General features: G+C 41.3%; 1 protein-coding gene, 1 long non-coding RNA gene and 1 other non-coding gene across 3 annotated transcripts in view; 1 reads left to right on the top strand and 2 right to left on the bottom strand.

Moving 5' to 3' along the window:
* Positions 1-1,718: 1,718 nt before the first annotated feature.
* Positions 1,719-5,307, bottom strand: LOC125426599. The gene is made up of 2 exons (XR_007243546.1): positions 5,008-5,307; positions 1,719-2,020 (listed from the first exon to the last, which is right to left on the bottom strand). It is a non-coding gene; the product is annotated as an uncharacterized LOC125426599 (long non-coding RNA).
* LOC125427615 lies at positions 2,300-2,430 on the bottom strand. The gene has a single exon (XR_007243732.1). It is a non-coding gene; the product is annotated as a small nucleolar RNA SNORA3/SNORA45 family (small nucleolar RNA).
* A 4,322-nt stretch (positions 5,308-9,629) lies between the features above and the next one.
* TRIM66 (tripartite motif containing 66) overlaps positions 9,630-14,118 on the top strand; it is a 62,563-nt gene continuing 58,074 nt past the window's right edge. The window contains exon 1 of the mRNA XM_048486193.1: positions 9,630-9,866. The gene's annotated coding sequence lies outside the window, so the exon portion shown is untranslated. The remainder of the gene's footprint in view (positions 9,867-14,118) is intronic.

The raw sequence follows: 14,118 nt of genomic DNA, 5'->3' as shown, positions 1-14,118 counted from the left end.
GAGCCTCAGAAGCTGAGAGAAATCATTCTTGCCACAGCATGTTTAGTAGAATGGTCCAGAGGTCTTAGGACATGCCTTGTTCTGTTCACTGCAGGGGGAGCCCCCTCCCCAAATCTCTGTTTGAGCCAAATACATTAAATTCGCCCTTACCACTTTGTGTGACATTGAGGATTAGGCCAGGGAGAGGCAAACAAAGTTAAGTTTAATTTTCTTCTGCTTCCTCCTCCCCTTAAGAGTTCCTAGTTTTAAAAAAACACCCACCATTTTGTGTTAGCTTCAGGAGCCTCCATGCTGTCAAACACTTCCAAAATGTTTGCATGAGTTTCCTCTGCTTGCAGCTCATCTGATGGCCATTTCTGTGTAAAAAGTAGATGAATAAAGTTTGCTTTTCCTGGTGGTCTTGTGCGTGTTGATTTTTTTTCTCTTTTTATGGAGGTGTATTTGTAGCTACAAAGATGCTATCTAAGAATCACAGTTGTTCAGTGGGCAGGTCTATCTCCTGGTATTGCGTAGACTACCCATAGCACAAGTAATGGGTAGGCCTGGCCTCTGCAGAGGTCACGTCTGCCCAATGCTTCTTAATGGGAGATAGACTTGCCTCTGAACAGCGGCGATCCTTAGATGGTGTCCTTGTAGCGACACACACCTCGCTCAAAACAACAAAAAGAAAAACTGACATGTGTGCGGGATTGCCAGGAAAAACAAGCTTTATTCCTGTTTTTTATATTGAAATGCTCATCAAATGAGCTGCAAAGCAGGGGGATCTCCTGGGAAGATTTGAAAAACCCGCACCTGCTCTGTTGGCCATTTTTGCAACAGGAAAAAATGTTTCCATTTGACAAAGGCAAGTTTCACTAAAAGTTGTTCAAGGCAAAAAAAATTCTCTTTTATTAAACTACCATATTTAATAGTGCACAAAATTATGTTTTTCACAAAGGATGTGTTTAAAAATGATTATTTAATACTCAGACATTTGGAATTATTTTCATTTGCAGGATCATACTACTTGTACATCTGCTGCACCACAACTGTGTGAGAATTATGCTAACATTTAATTTTAAAATCTACCCTTTCCTGTATTGAACTTCAGTGTCATTGGCTTAGTATGTACATAAACCTACTTCTAGTTTAGGTAATTCAAGGGACAAGAGCCTTTTATAATTTAAGAACCAAACAGTGAAAAATCAGAGCAAGAAATGAATTAACAGCCAATAAAGCCAATTTACATAGCTAAAAATATACCATTTAACAGTACAGCATGTACATTTTAAAATAATTTGCTACATGCAGCGTGAACCTGCTGTGAGCATGTTACTGGAAAAGTGGATGAATTACCACAGTTTAATGTGAGAATACTATACCATCTGAATGTATGCAACTGATTAGTTATAGGATTCTTTTCCCAGTACAACTACTCAACTGCCATATCCATATAAGTAATTGGAAATGACACTATTCACCCTTTTAGGTAGTCTTTTTATTAAGTTAAGCCATAAACAGGCGTTGCTCCAAGGGGGCAGGGCAGGGGGGTGCGCGACGCACTGGGCGCCCCCTGTAGGGGCGTGACGGGGGTGGAGGTCGCACCAGTGCACTGGGCGTTTTTTCCCCTTGCTACGCCTCTGGCTATAAACATACCAAGTACTGAACTCTCTGATTTTCTTTTCTTGTAAAATTCTTGATTTTACCATCAGATTAAAGACAGAATAGGAACCTTGCAATGAAAATCTCAAAGCTTCAGTTTATTGTCCCTCCATGTTCCCCAGACATAATACAAGATATACATTAAATCAGGCTTGTTCAACAAGTAATCACCATACACAGCTTAGCAGCACCGTGTTGTTCCGATTAGTTACTTGGAAACCTTACTGTGTGACAGCAAAAAAACATTTCAATCTTTGGTTAACTGCTATACATGGCTGATGAGTTACAGGTTGTGCAACATTCAAGTTTGTGGCATGGTTCAGTTCCCAAACATAATCTGGCTTCAATTTCATCAAGTGTATTCCTTCATAGTTGCCACCTGATAGAAGAAGGAAAGTGTCATATCGACAGGATTCAGGATTAAATCCTAATCAGTTAAGGAGCTTGCTTGGCAGCCTTGTTGAGGTTATACACTGACGTGTAAAAATGAAATACAATCAATTAGAACAGTGCTGAAATAAGCTGGAGTTCTACATTGCTCTTAAGATTGTTCTACAGCTAACCTGTTAAGCGTCTAAACACTACCCATATTAGATTTTATTAGAGTACACCACAGTCTCTGCTAGTTGAATGTGGTGACTATCAAACTTGTACTCAGAACTGTTACTGATCTGGTGGCTTCCTGTGGCATGAAACACCACAATAAATGAATAAAGATCAGTAGTCTTTTTCCGAGAACTATAGCACATCAAAACAATCAAAATGTTAGGATGTGACTCTAGCCGCGATATGAGCTGGCATTAAAACATGCCATAACTTGGAGTTTTTAAAAGACTGCAAATTTAAAACACCTGAGTAGTTGGATAATTTAAAAAGCTAGCTAACTTCCAGAGGGATCCCAAACAAGCACAGAACTGTTCTTTATTTTTAGATTGATAAAAGGATACATCAGCTAAAACAATAAAGGGATGTAGCAACAGTACATTATCACACACAAAAGCTATACTTCACTTGTGAATAGTGGGTACAGTATCATGACTCTAAATGAACTTTCCATAAATGCATCATTTCTCAAATATGTTCTGAGGGAAAAATGTAGAATATGATATATGCCAATTTGGGCCCCCAACTAGGGAGAAATACAGAGTACAAATGAAGTAAAATAAAAATACAGGTATGTATCTATATCCAACATTTACCACTTTTTATAGGAGACAAATATATACAGTATAACTTCTGGTTTGTAATTAAATGCAAACAGGTTAATGAGGCAATATTAGTATTGATCTGCCACTGACTGACTGTGCTACCGAACAATTCAGTTAGTGAAAACAAGTCAGTTATTATTCGAGTACTACTGCATACCAAGATAACTGTCTGCATCTAGATGTGACTCTAGTACTAGACATTTGTAGATACACAGATTCCTAATTCAACAGGTAAACTTCCACCCAAGCTTTTGTTATAAGTTACATAGCGTCTTTGTGTTGGCCTTAGCCACTTTCCTCATCCTGTCTCTCACTTCCTATATTCACACCCTATTACTTCTTAAATGCTGAGTTGTATGGAGTAGCTAGATTAGCAAATCTTGTCTTTTAAAATGTTGACATGTGGGGTTTCCCTTGGAGAAAAAGAATTCCCAAGTTTTGGAGAATTATTTCTAAATGTGATCCTATTACGCAGATTTTTTTATCTGCATTCTGGGACCCAGTTCAGAACTAGATATATGCTATAAAAAGTTATATTTTATGTTTATCTTGCTATTTGTCAAAATTAATTCAGTGTCAATGCAGTCCTCCTGCATTATGTAATCCTCCAGGTGTTTTTTCAATCTAAAGAAGCATAAACAATCAAAATTATAATTAATCTTCGAATTAGAAGATATAATCTACAGTCCAGAATAACATGCAGCACACTTCAGTCCCACATGTTAAGGAGAGCTTCACCCCGTTCTATTGGTAGGCAACAGGGAATCAGGCATTGTCAGGCACTAGGAAATACTCTAGGGCAGGGGTCCCCAAACTTTTAAAACAGGGGGCCAGTTCACTGTCCCTCAGACTGTTGGAGGGCCGGACTAAAAAAAACTATGAACAAATTCCTATGCACAAATGATTGTAAAATGTCTGATTTCACCTTTCAGCCTTTCTGTCATGGTCTATTTTTAGAACAGTGACCAAAGTATGTCAAGTACAGGGTGGGCTCCAAATATTGTTGGGGAGGCTGTGGAATACCTTCCCCTGAAAGAAAAAAAAAAAGAACTTTCTCAATGAAAGATTCCATCTAACTCAGGATAAGGTATCTTCCTGGGTTTCTTTCCTCCCTAGCAGCTCAGCCTTGGTAGGCGATTCCGCCAGCCTGGCTGATGCCAATGGGAGTGAGGCGGAACAGAAAGCCTGAGAGCAACACATGGAGTAGCTGAGAGGAGGGTGGAGCAGGCATTGCCACATGTAAGGTTTCCAACTCTAGGTCAGAAAATTCATGGAGATTTGGGGGTGCCATCATGTAACTGCAATCAACAGCCATTGGGGCCGGTTCCTCCTCTCCCTCGAGCCCCCACTGCACATGAATGGAGCCATCACCACCATGCCTGGCGGGCCGGATAAATGCCTTCAGGGGGCCACATTTGGCCCCCAGGCCGTAGTTTGGGGACCCCTGCTCTAGGGGGTGTCATGTGAGGTGTCTCTTACAGGCTAACTAGTCTAACTCTCTGCTCTGTGCAGCAAATCCCAACTGTCTCGTGTCCTACATCTGCGGTCCGGGAGAGCTCACTCCCCACTCTAGTCCCAATCTACCACAACAAACAGTACCAAAATGTACTCAAGTGGGTGTTATGCTCTTGATCGAAATGTCAAGATTCATCACTGAATGATGCCGTAGAAAAGTTCGAAAACAAACTGTTTATGTAAGAAAATAACATTTTGCTTTGTACCTTCTAAAGCAGCTTCAACTGAAAAACTTCATCAGCTTTCCATAGAAAGAAATATTACATTAGAGAATAAATGCTTCAGTCATTTTAATACCTTAATAAAACTTTCTATTTTATAATATAAAAAACCAAATTGTAGTTTTGGCTCCTACACAATCAAAATCTGTCTACAGACATGGAAGATCCATTCAGTCATTAGTAGACAAACCCGCAGCTCGGGAAGCTTGCGAGAGACTTGTGGAAGGCGACGCCATCTAGCTCATTCTACCTAAACGGCTTTGGCTTCTCTCATTCCGTTTCACCAGCGCAGAATGCTTTGGCCTTCCTCAGACAGATAACGCGCAAAAAGCAGAGACAAATTTTATGACAGCTACGGGCTGCTCCCAGATCCGGGGCTCAGAAAGAGACAGAAGACATTTCCTTACCCTCCACTCACTTACCATGCTGCCAGCACTCCTACCGTAGCCTCAAGCCGAAAGGGGAAGCGGAAGAAGCTCTTCTCCGCCAGGCTGCCCAGAAAGTTACGGGCGGAAAGGAGGAAGAGATGCAGACCGGAACTTTGGCTTTGAAATTGGGCGTGAGTCTCTGAGAGCGGAGTGGTGTCGCTCTAGGCCTTTAAATCTCTTCCCTAGACCCAGCTGTACATTTGGGAAGGGGTGCGCCCCCTTCCTCTCCTTGCGAACAACTATGAGAGCCATTTCTATTTTGGGCTGTCGCGGTTGTAGAGGAGATGGTGATGGTTACAGTTAGAGAAACTGCCTGATAAATTTCTTCGCACCACAGTAGGTTATATAGTGGGAGCAGCCATGAGAAGAGTAACTTCTTTTGGCAATTGATCATCCATAGCAAGTTGCTCCAATCCCAGGTCTCTTTCTTGAGAGCAAGCCTTGCTGAATATAGTGGTGATCTAAGGAAATATACAGCTAAATACATAAGAGGAGCCCCAGTAATGTTAGAAGGTGTGTAAAAGGTGAAGTTTGTCATGTATAAGGAAAGGCTGTTACTACTGCCTCTGTTTACGTAAGAGCCAAAAAGAATTGTCCGCATCAGCATCTGTTTGCTGTAGCATAATATAATACTGTATATATCTTCATTCCTTAATTTCCTTCTGGAGAAGTACATTTCACCGAATTGGTGGTGTCTGGTTCTATCCAAACATGATTGGAATTAGGCTAAAAGTGTTAAGCCTACTGTTAACATGTTCAGATAAATCAATGCAAGCAAATTGTCAAGTGTTTCATAAAGCATTTTAATGATTATGAGAATACACCAAATGGCCGGCAAGCAGCGCTCATCTTGCGGCTGTTCGCTTTGCAATGGGTCAGAGGCGTACGGGGACCAAATGGCACTTGGAGGCACAATCCCCTCGGGGGAGGGGGGGTGTCTGTTCACTGAGGGATTTTTGCCTGTTTTCGACCTTCTGGCAACGATCCTATTCCTGAGTGTTCCTTGACATTAAGGAGCAGCTCTTAAAAGTTTATGTTGCAGTTAACCTAACAGTCTTTAAGGTTCCACAAGGTGTTGCTTTTGTTGCAGCAGACGACACAGCTACTCTTCTGGAATTTGCAGTGATCAATGTGTAAGACATTTAAAAATCACTGGGCACTTTAATAACTAGCATTTATTTTTAATTTGGTTATTGTGGCATAACTTCTAAAAAGAGTCTGTTATTGTGCCCACAATAGACATATCCTTCAGGAACTTAGAAGAGTTTGGATTTATATCCCCCCTTTCTCTCCTGTAGGAGACTCAAAGGGGCTGACAATTTCCTTGCCCTTCCCCCCTCACAACAAACACCCTGTGAGGTGGGTGGGACTGAGAGAGCTCTGAAAAGCTGTGACTAGCCCAAGGTCACTCAGCTGGCATGTGTGAGAGTGTACAGGCTAATCTGAATTCCCCAGATAAGCCTCCACATCTCAAGCGGCAAAGCTAGGAATCAAACCCGGTTCCTCCAGATCAGAGTGCACCTGCTCTTAGCCACTGCTCTTAGCCACTATGCCACTGCTGCTCCTTAGATAGTGCCTGGCCTATTACCCATGAAACTCTTACCTCTGGCCTTTTAGTTGCGTGGTGGGGCCGAAGTGCGGTCTCTCCGTGTTTCTCTGACCCATTTTGCACAGGCTAAGAAACATGGGTGTGGGACGCTATGTAACTTGGTTTTTTTGGGGGGGGGGATTCGCACAGGTCCCGCCTCCAAATGATTTTTCCCTGTTTTATTTCCCCCAATCCAGGTTTTTTGAAAATCACTAAACAAGCAATGGGTTGGAGCTGCTCCTGAGTGCACAGCCAAACAGGAGGTGCTTTATTTCCTTCCTTTCCAACCCACCCTGCACAGTTTGGGAGGAGCCACTCACCATTGCCTGGCCATTACAGAGAGGCCCTGTTTCCTTTTTAATTTTTTTTTGTAGCTTGCAGCTGTGTAGCTACCTACACAGGTGCAGCCGGTCATATCGTGGGACTTTGGTATAGCTGTGGATGTTCATTTCAGCCTGCCTGCATAGCTATGTATGTGTTGCAGGACAATAAATAAAAAGAGAAGCATTTTTGTACTAAGGCACGAAAGCAACCTGGATTGTTTCTGTGGCCTCCAATCCAGTGGTGGGATTCAGCAGTTTTGCACCACTTCGGCAGAACCTGTTGTTTAAGTGGTGCTTGTAATGTGAGAGGTGAAAATGTTGCTTTTACATAGACCAAAGAGGAGTTACTTTTATAAACATAAATATACATGGGACAATGACAATGATTGTTTGTATATTTGAATGCTTTTATATTGTAGCTAAATAATGAAACTTAAAGAATATGTTAATCACTCATGTTCAATATATGTATCCTAATGCTTCATGTGTAATGAATCCTGCTATAAATGTTATTCTCTCAGTTTGAAGTGTAAAATAGCCAAAACAGCTTGCTTCCCTAGACCCTAATCAGTAAGTGCGATTAAGCAAAAACTCCATTTAGAAGCTTCTTAAGGCCTCTAGCTAAAGTCTTTTTCTAAGATACTTCTGAAGCCTGGTTTCAATAGTCATATACAGTAATGGACAGGGTTAGGAAATCCTGGGTTCATGTGCCAAACAGACACCTGCTGATAAAAAGGCCCCTAGCAAGCTTGGGATAGTGTCTTCAAAGCAGGGGAGTGGGTCAGGAAAACCTAGGTTCTTGTGCCGAGGCACCCGCTTATAGAAGGCTAAGATCCTGTGCCAATATAGAAGGCCTTTGGATGAAGGGGTAAAATATGATGGTGTCTTCACAGTAAGATAAGGGAACCAAAGACGTGGCAGGTGCATGGATATATATCATAAAGACACTAACGGAGGGTTGACAACTAAGAACCAAATATTAATTACAGGAAATGACCATATAGAGATGTATTAATTGGAGGAGATACCACCTGGTATATGACATAGTATGACTAGATGAATTGTAATAGGCTATGGCCCTCATCTCCTAGCCAATGGAGAAGTGAGGGAGGGATTGGGTGGTCCTGAAAAAGTAATATAAACTGTTGTAGAACAAAGGAAGGGTGTGCCTACTACTGGGTGGACACCCGATCTTGCAAGACCGTAAACCAATAAAAACTTTGTTACCTGCTTCACCAACTTTGTCCAGATTATTTTGAGGGTCCTTGGACCCATGTTTCTAACAGTAAACAACCAGTTGTTAAATGATTTGAATCCCACCACCAGAACTGGTTTTTAAATGATTTGAATCCCACCACTGCTTCAATCACTGCCTGCACAGAATTCATGTGAACAGGAAAACAGGAAAATGGGTTCCTGTATCACTGCAATCTGTTATACATTTGCTGTGCAGAAGGGGCCTCTGTTTACACATGAGGAGGTAGCCCAGTCCTCCCCTCCAACTGGTCTCAACTAGCTTCTGTTTCCTGATTCTCTTAACTCTGCCCCTTTTAAAGGCACAAATCTCATAATACTCAGTAGTCCCAATATTATACGGCTGACATTCTTCCCCTGCCCCTCCACTCTCTCTCTCTTGATGCTGCCATGGGAGAGAAGCTTGTTTCAAAAAAGAGGCTTGTCTGGAAAAAAGTTTTTAAAAGTCTTCCTGATCATCAGGGAGGGCAGAAGCAGAGGTGGAGAGGTGGGCTGGAGCCAGAAACAGACCGTGCTTGTGCTGTTCCTGCAAAAGGCAAGTCTGTTATATCGATTTATCAAAATGAGCACTAGAGAAGTAGGAAGGAGCAGGCACTATGGAACGGGGCAAGGGGGAAGGCATGTACGGCATGGAGGAGTGGGGAGGGTGGAGCTAGGCAGGCTGGCCAAGGGCGAAGAGGTCTGAGGCAAAGCTGTTCTCAGAGGAAAATCTCCCTGCTTTGATCACAAAGCAGAATTAAATTCGTGCTAGAAGTGGTCTTGCTTGCCACAGCGGGACTAGAAAGTGAAAATGGAGATGGAGGAAAAATGTCTGTACAATAAATCTTGCTGCAACAGACATTTGCCCCAATCATGCAGCAGATGTTTTGTGCCTAATAGCAGTAGCAGTGTGGAGCTTTTGTAGAAGTGTGGAGATCCCCCCCCCCTTTCCTGGTTGTAACCTTTTCCATTCCCCCATAGAATCTGACTGAAGACACCCACTTCAATCAGATGATAGGGAGATGGTAATCAGGAACATCACTGATGGGCAGATAAAATCTGTTGCCAGGCCAAGGACTTGCTTTTGTCAAGGCTGTGACAAAAACTAATAAATAAATCAGTAGGGCAATGGTAATTTGTTTTTCTCCAACAATAGAAAAAGGTCTGAGCACGTTATGTTTGTTCTGAGAAAATCCATTCTATATTTTTCTTCTAAATGTGAGCACATGGTTGATAATGTTTCTAATAATTGCAGTTGCATGGATGCCCTAGGGAAAGCAGCTTATTCCCTCAACAAAATCTACAGGGATTGTTCAACTCAGATTGCTAAGAGGAACCGACAAAACTCTTATGTATTCCAAGTATGTTGGATCACTGAAGAGAGAGAATCTGAATATTTCTTTGTCCCTTTGATGGTAGCTGAATTGTTTCTGTAGGTGACTTCTGTCAGAATACTGTCAGACTATTGAGCTTTAGTGAGATTCAACAAACTGTTGGTTACAAGATAGGATCGTGTTATGCTATGTAACCACAAGATTATATGTTAAAGGACATCTGTTATCTAGCAGGATTTCTTATGAGATTTCTTTTGCAATTTGAAGAATAAAACATGCTAGGAAAATGGGACATAGCCTCTTTATGATTTCAGGCTTTCCAAATGGAATTTCAAGTGTTTCTAAAAACTTCTTATTTATAACAGCATTCTGCAGGTAAGTCATGAAACATTTAAGATTTAACCCTTGGTATCAGGCCTTCTGCTGATCTCCATGGGCTATGGTTCACACACAACTGACTTACACAGCAGCTTAAGAATAACAGCCTAAAGTACATTCTTCATCTATCTGGCTGCATCAGTTGCATTTGCATGTCTTTCATTATTTTGATTCTGTTTGTTAGATAAGAATTGTCCATATGCACTGTTATTTTCTTTTATTGGGCTGTATGTTGTTTATTTATTTATATCTCCCTTTCTGTTCAACAAGGACATCCAGGTGGATAAGAGATACAAAACTTACTAATAAAATCCAAGTTTTAAATAGTAAAAGATAAATCAGCACAAGGATGGATTAGTGAATACTTCTGAAAGATGGTGACTGTATGTTCTGCTAAAAGTGTTAGAAGGAGACATTGCAGGATACTTGAATAAAGGGGTTACCTCAGGCTGCAGAGGTGTGTGAAGGAGAGCTCCTATTGCGTCCCTAAGTAACTAATGGGCCTGCCCCTCCTACTTCAGTGGCTGCTAGAAACTTGAAGCTGCACTTAAAGCCGTTACAGTTGAACTTTATGATGAGTGTTTGTACCTGCAGTCTTGAGATGAAATGGCTGACTTTTTCTAAGACAAATATTAGCCATGTACTATTCTTTCTCAGCTGTTTGTGCAGACCTCTCCCTTTCACCAAAGCCAGTGTTGTGTAGTGGTTAAGAGCAGGTGGATTCTAATCTGGGGCTTATATATGTGATGGTTTATCGTGATTGGATTCTGAGTTACTTGGGATCCTGACTTCTGATGAGATGGCAAGGCGGGGGTGGAACATTCAGCTCAGGCTGTCCAGCAACTCAAATGGCAATGTTCAAACAAATCACCTCTTTGGTTGGTATAACAGTGGGTGTGACTGTGGGGACTAACCTTTGGAGGAAAAAGCCTGAGATTCTGAATTCAGTTTCTACATCCCCACCACGCCCAGTCAGCCCATGTTTGCTCAGTGCAGCAGTTATGCCAACATTATATAATTCTGATGCAATAGTAACAATGCATTTATGTGATTCTATTACTCTGCTGTTTTGTCCCATTAGAGTAAAGAATTTAGTAGTAATCTTACCTCCATACATCAGGCATTAGGAGTATCTTGGATTGTAGGCATACTATATCTTTAGGGGTGTGTTTAGGCTTGTTGTCTGATTTTCCATAGAGTAGTTCCAAGCCTTGAATCCTCAAGCAGTTTTTAAAATTAAAACAGCAGATGGGATGGTGTGGTACTGTGTGCGATTAAAGATATCTTATACCCAGGCACTTGTCAGATCTGTATGGTATGGTATTGATCAGCAATGATCTATTTAAACCTGTCCAGTAGTCAGCTCAGAAAAAAACCCTTTTAACTACATCTGACAAAAGATTTTGCAGACTGAAGTTTTTTGTATATCATATCTTTTATTATAATAAATCAGGAAGGATTATAGTTTTCAGGAGAAATGACAAGGCAAAGAAGCAATCAACAGCATTATTTTCATAAGCCTAAGAAAGGCACCAGGTGCAAACCTCTAATTAATATGTCAGCAATACGAGGAGGAAAGAAAGCACATCTGAAACTCATTTAAATACTGCTGCTGTGTGCTGGACGTTCAGGTGAAGGAGATGACTGGGTAGTCCAGGATACGGCCCTTTCCCTCAAAATTGACTGGTCCAATCCAAGCAAACTGTTATCGGGATATGCATTAGACATTACATTGATGACATCACCTGGCCCGATGATTTGATTCCACAGCTGTGAACAAGCTGTATGCAGCAGTGGCGTACCTCAGCAAACTGGAGCCCTGGGCAAAACCTGAGTTGGTTTTTAAAAAAAATTTTTTTTAAAAAAAATAAAAACCAGAATGTCATGCTGGCCAAACCTTAACCATCTTAGCGCACAAAACCCCATTCATTACAAGGGAAACATTAAAGGTTACAGTGGCTGTCACCATTGTAGAATTATAAAAAGCAGAGATATAATTATATCTATTTGTGCCATCTTCATATTATAAATGCTAGATTATAGTGATTGCAAGTGCAACTGCTTTGTTCTAGCCGCTCCTAAGGCAAGTGATGCAATGTATTACAGGAGTGACTGTCTGGAAGCCCTTAGTTTTAATTAGACAGTCACCTTGAGGTATGAGGCATAATTTTATTAATTGTGCCAATAAGAACTCTTATTGAGGAGTAAATAAAGTATCATAAGCACATTGCATATGCATGAATGTTTGTTCAATCAGAATGCATCAGGAAAAAAAACTGGACAATTTCTGCTGTGGTTCAGCTGGCCATTCAAAAGGCAATCAGAGCAACTGGGCTTGGCTGGGTAAATAATTCCTGCAAAACAGCATTTGGCCTTTAAAAATGTTCCTTTATGTCCCTAATTGGGCCTCAGAGAAAATGAGAATCATAACCAAGTGTTCTGAGAAATCGGCTAATGCTCTTTGAGAGTAATTATCTTAACATTTGCTCAGAGCAAGAAAAATCAGGCATGAGATGAAATATCCAAGAAGGGTGCAGACGCATAGTTGAACGACACGTAACTCGCATGTTCTAGGTATGATACTCAGATCTGATTGCTGATAACACAGTAGTGCAGTCCAAATCCCAATTCAGATGTTGGATACTGCTCTTGCTTGACAATATAGGCAGCCAAAAAAATAACATTTGTAAGTCTTTGGCATCCAAAGGTATAATAGCAACTTTCTATACCTGTGACATATTTAGTATCTCAACTAACAGGCGAGTGGCAGTTGGGGAGGAAGGGGAGGCAGGAAAGAAAAACATGATCAATTGTCACATGGCTCCTTCACAGATTTTTTTTTTTAGGTTGGGAAGCTGTGTATTCCTTCCTGCCTTCCCATTGTTGGGGCCCCATAAGGGACCTTGGGGTGTGGAACCACTCAGCTGCATTCCTAAGGGGACCTTTGAGAGGCTGGAGCCCACTTGTCTCTCAGTTACTTGTCATTCCATGGTTTCCTTCAGCAGGAGGGCTGGGAGAGATTATTTAATCAGGTGGCAGGGGGAGGGGGCGGGTTGGGTTGCCCGAAGCTAGGATCCATCCCCTTGTTGCACCTCTGCTCCCTTGATTTAATAAACAAGTTATAGCCCAGAAATGTTTGCCAGAAACAAATTGTTGTATGTGTGTGTTTTCTTTCCTCTATGCCTTCCCAGGTATCCCTCCTCAAACCTGCAAATAATTTATTTTGCTTTTCCCCCCATAATTGTAAAATAAAATTAATAGAATTATATGAAAATGATTCATAGACGCAAACTCCTGAACCAACCATACATCTGAACTTTTGTTTATATTTGAGCCTGGGCAGGAAATATAACAAACATTGAAAAATCTGGGCGACTCTAGACTCTGTGACAAATATGTAGGCTTTATCCCTTGAGATGTTATCTATGAAGCCAAAGCTTTAAGCCAGTTATGCCAGCAGATAATCACAATCCCAAAGGATTGTTACAAAGCATATTGTGGTTGGGATGAATTTTCAGGAGCATTTGAAAAACCTAAGCACTTGGCATTCTGTCTCTGAGATAGCTTCTGCCATCTCCAGCATATAGAGAAATAACTATGAATCAGAAGACTACATAAATTACAATAAATCATTAGTTCCATTCAGGGCAGTGATTTTGACACATGAAACTATTTGTGGTGGTTGTGGGTACTTCACAGACTATTTTTCTATCTTATACTTTATTGCTGCAGTATGAAACCCTTTGAACATCTGCGGAGTGTTTCAGTGAAGTTTTCACTCTCATTTGAAACTGTTAGGGCATATATGCATTAGAGAACAGTTTTAATAAATCCTTCCTTCTCCCTAGAGGCCCCTGGCAACTCTAGTTTTGATAAGAAGCTGACAATTGCCAAGGGAGAATTATTTGTACTAAATTACAGTTCATGGGATTCTTTGCGTGAAATCACAGCAGTTTGTTGGAAGTTTGTAAGACTGATGGGAGAAGCTGCAAGGACATACACATAGAACATGCATGGTGGCTTTATTGTCTAGTGTCATCGTGCCCGCATTAAACCCAGAATTTTGTACTCCTTGTCCACTCCCTCAAGCCCTGTACGCTTATAATGCCCCAGAGCAGTGGTGGGATTCAGCAGGCTCGCACCACTTTGGCAGAACCTGTTAAAATGGTGCTTGTAAACAACCAGTTGTGAAATTATTTGAATCCCACCACTGCCCAGAGCCTTTGTTTCTGGATCTTCCTCTCAAGGC

Source organism: Sphaerodactylus townsendi, linkage group LG02 (genome assembly GCF_021028975.2).
Source record: "Sphaerodactylus townsendi isolate TG3544 linkage group LG02, MPM_Stown_v2.3, whole genome shotgun sequence".
NCBI lineage: Eukaryota > Metazoa > Chordata > Lepidosauria > Squamata > Sphaerodactylidae > Sphaerodactylus > Sphaerodactylus townsendi.
The sequence above is the reverse complement of the archived record's forward strand: the minus strand, read 5'-3'. Positions and strand labels throughout refer to the sequence as shown.